We start from the raw sequence: 10,566 nt of genomic DNA on the forward strand, positions 1-10,566 counted from the left end.
TTTTTCAAAAAAATCAATTGAGCCACATACTTGTGGGTCTCTCTAGACTTTCTTTCTGTTCCTTTTTCTATTTTTACACAAATACTGCCCTGTCTTGATTACCATAGCTGAATATAGGTCTTGAAATCAAGTAATATAATTCCTTCAACATTGTTGTTCTTTTAAAAAGTTGTTTTAGGTAGTCTATATCTTTGCATTTCTGTACAAATTAGCTTGCCAATACATTTTTTAAAGACTGTTAGGATTCTTATTGGGATTCTATTGAATCTATAGATGAATTGGAGAAGATCTTTAATAAACTATCATCATCATGAAATATGATGTATCTCTAGATTGTTCAAAATTATTTTTTCTGATGACTAGTTTTCCTTTTTTGCAATTTGATGAGAGACTCACAGAGAGAAAGAACACTTGTTAGCTTTTGTGCAAAGAATAGATTGTTCAGGGTTGTAGGTTTCAATCTCAATTTTACTTGGAAGTAAATGTATTCCTTAGCATTTATTTATGGTTTAAATCTTAAATTTCCTCTAGAGACCTGTATGCTAAAGGTTTGGCTGCCAGCCTGTGGCACTCTTGGGAGGTGGTGGAATCTTTAGGAGATGGGGCCTAAGTGGAAGAAAGGTAAGTCATTGAGGGCATGTCCCTGATGGGAATATTGGGACCCTGGTTCTTTTGTATCTCACTTTGCTTCCCAGATACCAAGAGGTGAACAGTTTTCCTGCCCACACTCTCCTGCAATGAAGTACTGTGTCACATAGGCTCAAAGCAACAAGGCCCAATGGCCATGGACTGTGAGACCAAAATCTGTGTTTCCTCCTTTTAAGTTGACTTTCTCAGGTATTTTGTCATAGACAGAAAGCTGACTAACAGCATTTTTGATATATTGAAGGTATATTAAAATTTCAATTCCAATGATTTAGTAATACAATTGTTTTTTCTATACAGTTGATCCTTTGATTTACCATTATGTATTTGAACTTGCTTGTTAGCTAACATTTTCATAACCCCAAAATCAATACTTATGAAACTTTCACTTATATTTGTAGACATGCCCAGAATGATGGAAAGTTTAAGACACAGACATTTTATAGACATGTTCCCAGCTGGGATCAAGTAAGCCATACTCTACCTTCTTATTTCAGTTCTCATAATGTAAACAAGTTTCCTTTTCATTTTATATGTACTGTCTTGTTAATAGCATTTTCATTCTTTTTTGTGTGACTTTGCTGTTAAAAACTCCCCTAGGAGTAGTGCTCAAAATGTAATATTCCTAAGTGCAAGAAAGTTGTGAGGTACATGTATTAGGTAAGCTTTGTTTAGGTTAGTGAGTTAGTGGTGTTGTCAATGGACTCAATGTTAATCAACAATATACATTTTAAAAGACCTTTTCAAACAGAAGTACCCATAAAACAGAATAGTGTATTGATTGGGGGAAAATAGTATTGCCTCAGAGAATATAACTCTGCTTTTTCCATAGGAGCAAGCAAACATTCAGTATTTGCTAATACAGCTTTTCAGCAACTTCATAGATGGTAATAACCATAAACAATGATAATTTACTATATTGATTTTGTATTCTATAACCATGATATATTATTGATTTGGGGGAATTTTTCTCATTAGAAGTATAATATTCATACAGCAAAGTAGACCAATGGGGTCACTGCTAGTCTGGGTCTACCATAAACCAAGTTCAGGGCTTGAAATTCCATTTCTGTCCCCACCCCTCTGTGATTCATCGTAACAAAGGCCCTCATTTTCCAGGATTGGCAAGCATCTTCACAGTCCATGTGGCTTCTGTGTTCCTTTGCCTTTCCGAATTTTCCTTTCTTTTGATCTTGAAATTCCTTATTGTCTCATCTTGTTTTTGATGTTTTAAAAATATCTAGATGTATTTTATCTAACTGTTCAAAATTTCTATTCAGTGTTGATAGTTAAGTCAAACAACATGGTTCTCCATTACTGGAAACAGAAAGTTCCCATAATGAATTTTGAAATTTTGCTATTACATAATTTCCAAGAGCTAAGTTTTTATTTTTGTTTGTTTGTTTGTTTGTTTGTTTTCTGAATGTAATTCTTAAATGGTATCCTCCACTTGGGCATGAATCAGTATCTTTTCTGATCTTTCTGTTTTAAAAGACAGGCTATTTGGTTTGTACTATTTTTTAGTTTTCTTATCCTTTTTAGAAACTTTACTCAAGTGTCATGTGACTCCAAGACTCTGTAAAAATGATACCATGAATAGGAAATTCTAAATTCTGACATGACCCAACCATAAATTTAAGATTCAGTTCTCTGACATTTTGCTATAACTGTTGATTGCTTTGAGAAATTTCACTTGATAATTCATCTTGGGAACTTTCAGATCCCTTCTCTCTTTTCCAATCCTATCACCCAGTATTATACTATAGACTTTCTGGAATGGAAGCAAGGTCAGGTATTGGGGTCACATATACTTTGTTGGAAGCCACGTTGGTCCACTGGGAAGTTCACACATGTTGTTTCCTTCCTCACTAGCTGAACTGGCTTATCAAGTAAGGATGGTATATAGAAAAATTCCTGCTGCTTCTAGTGTTTGATGAGAGCTCTAGTTTTTCTCTGTCCTTCCTAGTTTGTATTATTACTGAGCATTAACTACCTGGGGTAATTGGAGCAAAGCAAGAGAATTTGAATGAATGATCCTCAAAATCATGCCTCCTTGCTGACAAAACAATCCTCTTCCATTTCCTACTATGCTGAAAGCTACAATTTGTTTTGGTTGATCTGCTCTTTTATCCCCTTTCAGTGTCTAGGGGACTGGGTGATCTATTCCTCACGCCTGGCCCACTGTATTATTTCTTTTGTTGTTTTTTGTTTATATGTTTGTTTTGGGTACTGAGGATTTAACCCAGGAGTATTTTAGCACTGAATCAGAGCCCCGTTCCTTTTTATTTTTTATTTTAAGACAGGGTCTCACTAAGTTGCTTAGGGCTTTGCTAAGTTGCTGAGGCTGTGATCCTCAAACTTGTGATCCTCCTGTCTCAGCCTCTTGAGCCTCTGGGATTATAGAGGTGCACCACTGCACCTTCTTTATATTATTTTGGGATACTGAGCCTTAGTTCCCAAGATCAGCTTAAGTTAAGGAGGTAACCTTGATGGACTTTCCCTTTTTATGCTCAGTCGGAGGACTTTCCCTTTTTATGCTCAGTCGGAGTTGAGTTATTCACCTATTCCCAGAGATCAGGACCCCATCATCCTCATGCATTCCATATTGTTGCCTGTCCCTTCCCCTAGCATGAGGAAAATTCATATAACTAGTGGCTTCATTTTAATTATTTTTATTCTCATCACCAAGAAAATACAAGCCACCAGTGTTTTCTCTGTGAATAGTGCAGTAGTGGATCTCTTTTATTAACATATTGGAACCTGTTGGCAACCTTCCTTGCTACAAACACAGCTGATAATCATAACAATCTGAATGCCTCTTTTTCAGTTTATGGCATGGTTCACAAAATAGTAACTAGACAAATAAAGAAAATATTCTCCAGTTGGAGATTTCCCTGGAGAAGAGTGTCACTGAGCATCCTTCCCTCTTACATACCACACAGATTGCCAAGTTCTGAGTCATACTGCACAGCCTGGCTTTAACAGAACCATAAATATCTGCCTGTACATGCACGTGAGAGTAATTGGTCTCCACATTGTATGCCAGTGATATGATGCAACATCCAACAAAAACAATCGATAAAGGAATTCCAACTTTCTATTCAAACAAAATATTTGGCATTAACTTTATGGCCAGTTTACAATTTCTAGATAATGATATGGCTCTTATCTATTTTACTCTGAGAATATAACACCAGTGGCTCAGCAGTTTTAGTCTCTGCTTGACCTTTAGTAGAAAAGTTTATCAACTTTACATTGAAAAGCACTACTTTTTATTTGTTCTGTGAAAATTCAATTTATTTACTGAAGTGCTGCTTTGTTTGACAGTTACATAAAGTGGTTTGGGACCTCTATTTAATAGTTCCACAATAGATAAATATCTAAGAGCTGGGGGTGAAACGATCACCAGTTAAATGAACTTCAGATTTTTCCATAAAACAAACTACTCTTGCACTTTCCATTCACACTTTTATTTTTCATCTTCTTGGGTAAAATCATCATATTTGCAGATTCTATTCTCATTTTTACATTACTTTTCTCATCCTGTATTTTCACTGGAGTGAGCTCACTATTTCAGTTTATATTATTTGCATTTTAGTATTAATTTTCCTTCAACAAATCATTTTTGTGAATTGGGGGTGATCACACAACAGAACAAGAAGTATGTAAATTAGGGAAACATTTATTTGACAAATATTTATTGAGTACTTAATACATTGTCAGGCACCGTGCTGTGGCTGGAATTATGAAATTGAGCAATAACAGATGCCGCCTCCCAGAAGTCAGAGTCAAGTGGACAGTAGAGTGTAAACGGTGAGAAGGACACTGCCCCAAGGAAGTAGACTGACTGATTCTCAGCAGAAAACAACTGATTGGAACATGGAAAAAATTATTTTATTGATTAATTTTTTTAATTGGTACATCATAGTTAGACATAAAAGTGGAATTCATTGTGATATGTTCATATCTGCAAATGACATTTTGATTAATTTCCTTCTGTGAGTCCTCCCTTTCCCATTTCTCCTCCTTCCCTCTACTCCACTATCTCCCTTTTATTTTCATGAGATGCCCCCTTTTTAATTCCTGTTCCTCTCTAGCACCCACAGAAGAGGAAACATTCAACTCTTGACTTTCTGAGTGAAGAAAAACTTTAAGAATATAAAACTAAGAATATTTCCATACTTCAGTGAAAACTAGAATTAATTTATATTCCAAATCTATGGGATGTAGGCAAAAGGAATTTAAAAGGTAGTTTTGGCCAAACTGCCTTCAGCCCACTCATTTAGACTGCCAGGGTCCACCAGTGGTCTGAAGAAAATGGTTTGAGAAACACACATAAGAGTTCATGTTTGGGTTTTGCTTTTGTTTTTGGCAGTTTTTTTTTTTTTTTTTTTTTTTTGAGAGGGGATTACTAGAGATAGAACCCAAGGATGTTTTACCACTGAACACACCCCCAGTCCTTTTAATTTTTATTTTGAGACAAGTTATCACTAAGTTGCTGAGGCTGGCCTCGAACTTGTGATCCTCTTGCATCAGCCTCCTGACTTGCTAGGATTATAGGTATGCGCCACTGCACCCAGTTATGTTTTTGATTTTAATACTCTCCTCTACCAATGTAGCAGAAATTCGGTTGAGTGGGGTCAGCTTTACTTCCTAGCTCTAGGGATTGGCCTTGATTGCCATACTGATTGATTAGTCTCCCTTTTACTTCAGTCACTGCACAGCAAATCTGGCCTAAGCCAATCCACGTATGAAATTCCTCTGAGAGTTTCTATCAGAGAAAAGTGTAGTCTTTTTCTAAAATATTTTTTGTTGTAGATGGACATGATACCTCTATTTTACTAATTTATTTCTGTGTGGTGCGGAGGACGGGACCCAGTGCCTCACACATGCTAGGCAAGCACTCTGCCACTGAGCTACAGCCCCGGCCCATGTAGTCTCTTTCGGTTTTGTTTTGTTTATATGACTCTCTCTCTTACTGTGAATGGAAGATGTGCAAATATGAATCCTGGAGCCCCTGCAACTCCTTTAATACCATGAAAGAAACCAACCACACCTAGAAGGTGAGAGGTAAGAAATTATAGAGAAATGGAGGAAAAGCCTGATGATTAAGGTTCTCTCCACTGCTGAACGTAGTCTTCGCTGCATGATCTGGGGCCTTAGCGAGGAACATGCAAAAGCTAGGGTCTGGAATAATCTGAGATTTGATCATTGTATTTCTGGTGTTTAGTGCTTGCTACTGACTGGAATCTCAAGACTGGAGCTGTCACCCGGAACACCCACACATGGCTGTGCAGGGGCTTCATCGTAGCATGGTGGCTGGGTTCTAAAAGCAAGCGTCCCACACTCTAACATCTTTTACAACCTAGCCTCAGAAGTCACATATAATTCCCTTCAAACCCAAGAGCATGTAAGCACAGCTCTCAAGAAGTGGGGTATCAAAGTCTCATTGTCAAAGGAGTGTGTGAAATGGGAAATACTGTAGACATCTTCAGAACTACATATTTGCCATATCTACCATGCTATCTCTTGTTTCTATGGCCTTGGATATTTTGTAACATCTCTTTCTTCTTTGTCACCTCATTGACCCATACTCAGCCTGGTCTGGGTGAGGTGACTTCTTCAGCAGGTACACAGCACCTGGACTTCTTTCATAGGGTTTCCTTATAATTTCCTGATTACATACCTGTCTCCTCCTTCATCCTGTAAGTTCCCTGGCAGTGTCTGTCCCTTTACTGCTATATCTTTAGCATTTAGCAAAATATCCGGATGATTAGCTTGGGCTTTGTATAGACAAATTAGTTTTATTTAAATTTGATTCCCATTCCAGAGACAGTTCTCAGTTTCTGTCTCTGAACGACAGTACATCCTCCAGATTTAAGCCCTCAGCATTGACACCCCTATGCACCTTCCAGATGCAAAGTTCTGAGTTTGTTAAGTCAGTCATCAAGAACATTCTAAGCTATTCTAGAGTGGCCTTCCCTGGCAGCCAAATGTTCAGTCTTATAAGAATCACCATGTGTGCTCAGCAAAGCAAGTGGAAAAGAGAAAATGTGAATTCTGATACTAGTGATAAGAAGTGAAACCTCATAGGTATATAATAGAGTCAAAGATGGAAATCATTATACATGATGAAATTGTCATGAAGAACAAGGAAAGAAAAAAATGTAAGGAACATGTACAAAATGCTGGAAACATATCTGAAAGGCATGGCATTACTATGGAGTTTAGACTCCTTTTTTTTTTTTTTTTTTTTTTTTTAGCTCTCTGGGAATCAAAGTCCTCCCCACCCTGTTTTCCTATTGAGCTCTTGATTCTTAGAAGGCTTACTAGGACACATTGTACAATGGAAGAAAGGACCACCTAGACCAAGTGGTTTAGTCAGCTGTTTCCCTCCGGTGACTAAATGATCTGACCAGCACAACTGTAGAGGAAGAAGAGTTTATTTGAAGGTTCACTGTTTCAGAGGTCTTAGTCCATAGAAGGCTGGCTCCTTTCCTCAGGACTCAAGGTGACACAGAACATCATGACTGAAGAGCATGGCAGAGGGAAGCAGTTTGCATCATCAGGAAACAGAGAGAGAGAGAAAGCAACTCCACTCTCCAGATGCAAAATGTGTACCCCAAAGCCATGCCCCAATTCTAATCTCCTCCAGCCACACTCTACCACTTCAATCAATTCCATTAGGGATTAATTCACTGATTGTGTTAAGACTCTTACAACCCAATCATTTCTCCTCTAAACCTTCCTGCATTGTCTCACATGTCCTGCTTTTGGGGAACACCTCACATCCAAACCATAACACCAAGTAAAGTATGAAACTCATAATAAATCTATATCATCTCCATAGGCCAAGTGTAACAGAGATCAGGTATCTGACCTGAGAACTTATGTCAACGATGGTAACAGTAGGGTATGTAGCCTCCAAGTAGACTTAGACCAACCTGTGCCTGACACAAGCAGAGAATCACACAGAGTTCAGAAATGATGAGACACCTTCTAAAACGTAAGCAAAGACCTAGTGTCATCAAGCTAGAAAACATCTCTCAAAGAATAGCCTCGGGATGCCCACCTCAGAATCATTCGTGGGAGTCTTAGGATTCAGTCATGTATTCCTATCTGCTTTCCTCAGACCAAATCTCTGTGGGTTGGGACCAGCAATGTTAATAGGCTCCCACATGGCTCTTCTCCCTACCAAGTTTTGGGACCAGTGCTTTGGCCGATTTTTTTTTTTTTTTTTTTTTTTTTCGGTGCTGGGGATTGAACCCAGGAGGGCGCTTTGGCCAATTTTGTCACTGAAACCAAGAGCCCCTTGCCCTATTCCTGTGATCTGAAGAGTCCATTTTAGCCTTATCATCCAATCATGCTGTACTCGATATAAGCCCCCTAGTAACATGAAGAAATGGTTTTGCAACAAGAGAGCAAGAAGGAAATTTTTCAGTGGGCTTTAAAAATGCTAGCTTTACACATTTTCAGATGTCCACACTCTATACCTTTCTCCCCAAGCTGAAAGCAGAGCTGGATAGCCATTCTTCCACCGGGCTCTGTGAAACACTGGTCATGTGATCTAGCTAAATACGAAACTGGACTACAGGAAGGGAGAGGTAGCCAACAGCAGAGCATTTTGTGAAGTTGTAATGCAGACATTGAAGGCTTTAAGTATTTATAAGAATAATATTTCTGCTAAGTCAAGTTAAAAACTAAAAATAAACCAAAATGACCAGGAACACAAATCATATCTCAATAATAAACTTGAATGTTAATGGCCTAAACTCATCAATCAAAAGACATAGACTGGCAGATTGGATTTTTTTAAAAAGACCCAACAATATGCTGTCTTCAAGAGACTCACCTCCTAGGAAAAGACATCCACAGACTGAAGGTGAAAGGTTAGAAAAAAACATATCACTCACATGGATTACATAAACAAGCAGGGGTTTCCACCCTCATATGAGATAGAGTAGGCTTTAAACCAGAAGGGATAGTGAAGGACATTTCATACTGCTTAAGGGAATCATACACCAACAAGTCATAACAATCATAAGTATATATGCCCCAAACAATGGAGCATCAACGTACATCATACAAACCCTTCTCAACTTTAAGAATCAAATAGACCACAACACAATAATACTGGGTGACTTTAACACACCTCTTTCATCACTGGATAGATCTTCCAAAAAAATAAACAAAGAAACTATAGAACTAAATAATACAATCAATGATTTAGACTTAATGGACATATATAGAGTATTTCATCCATCATCAAGCAAATACACCTTCTCAACAGCACATGCATCCTCCTCTAAAATAGACATTTTATAATTAGCAAATTTTATTAATTTTTTTACAAACATTTCTTGACTTTGGCAGAAATGCAATAAATTTGAGAAAAACAAAAAAATCCTCCCAATATTTTTAAAAATCATATTTCTTCTTGACATATTTCATTTAACAGACCCTGTAAAACAATGACAAGAATGATATGCACCATTTTATTCCTGATTTTTGTTAAAACAACTTTAGCATTTCATCATTTGCAATGATATTTCCTGGGTTTTTTTGTTGTTGTTGTTTTTTTTTTGTGGTGCTGGGGATCGAACCCAGGGCCTTGTGCTTGCAAGGCAAGCACTCTACTGACTGAGCTATCTCCCCAACCCTTGGGTATATGTTTTATCATGTTTTAGAAGCTTAATTTTAACTTTGGATTTTTTATTAGCAATAATAGCTTGATGCAATTTTTAAAAATTAATAAATGAAAACTAAAAAGGACTGAACTGGGGATGTGGTTCAGTGGTTAAACATTCCCAGTTTCACTCCCCAGTACAAAAATTTAAAAAAGAATACAAATAACAAAAATGCTAACTTTAAAAACTTTACACAAAAAATACAAAGAACCCAATCAATAAGTGGGCTAAGGAACTGAACAGACACTTCACAGAAGATATACAAGTGATCAACAAATATATGAAAAACAAATACATGAAAAAATGTTCAACATTACTAGTAATAAGAGAAATGCAAATCCAAACTATCCTAATATTTCATCTCACCCTGATTAGAATGGCTATTATCAAGAATACAAGCAACAATAGGTGTTGGTGAGGATATGGGGAAAAAGTTACACTCATACATTGTGGGTGGGATTGCAAATTGGTGCAGCCACTCTTGAAAGTAGTATGGAGATTCCTTAGAAGACTTGGAATGGAACCATCATTTGACCCAGCTATCCCACTCCTTGGTCTATACCCAAAGGACTTAAAATCAGCATACTGTAGTGACACAGCCACATCAATGTTTATAGCTGCTCAATTCACAATATCTAGAATATGGAACCAACCTAGATGCCCTTCAACAGATGAATGTATGCCGGGGTCCAGCCCTAGCAGGAGTCCATGGGTTCCACACTGGTAAGGGGGCGTGGGGAGACAGCGTCGGCGATGGATGGAGAATGAAAGACACAGACTCTAGTTCTGGTGCAATCATTCCTACTTTATTCTGGGGAAGGCTGGGTTTATATACATTTTTCTTCAGGCTTTGATGACAGGCTTGTGACTAATAAAATCAAAGAAGTTTCCAAAGCATAGGCAGAAATTGTTTTCACCACAAGATTATGAGAAACCAGTAACCTTACAGATTATCCTTACTTAATCACCAGGGCTTGCCATTGATAAAATAAGCTGGTCCATATCTAGTAGCTACTGTGGGAGGTACTTTGTGCTTAGAACTTGGGGAAACATTGTTATCTATAGGTTTCTGTGCCCCAACAGGTTCTGGCTGTGCCAGTAAATGCAGTGTTTGGTTTTTGACATAATAAAAACATTCTGCTGTTGTGAGGTTAATCATCACAGGGTTTCAACGTGTGTTTTGTCTCCATGAAGTTTTTCTGGAAATTTGTAGAATTATTCCCATCACCTCTAG

Source organism: Sciurus vulgaris (genome assembly GCF_902686455.1).
Source record: "Sciurus vulgaris genome assembly, chromosome: 2".
Classification (NCBI taxonomy): Eukaryota; Metazoa; Chordata; class Mammalia; order Rodentia; family Sciuridae; genus Sciurus; species Sciurus vulgaris.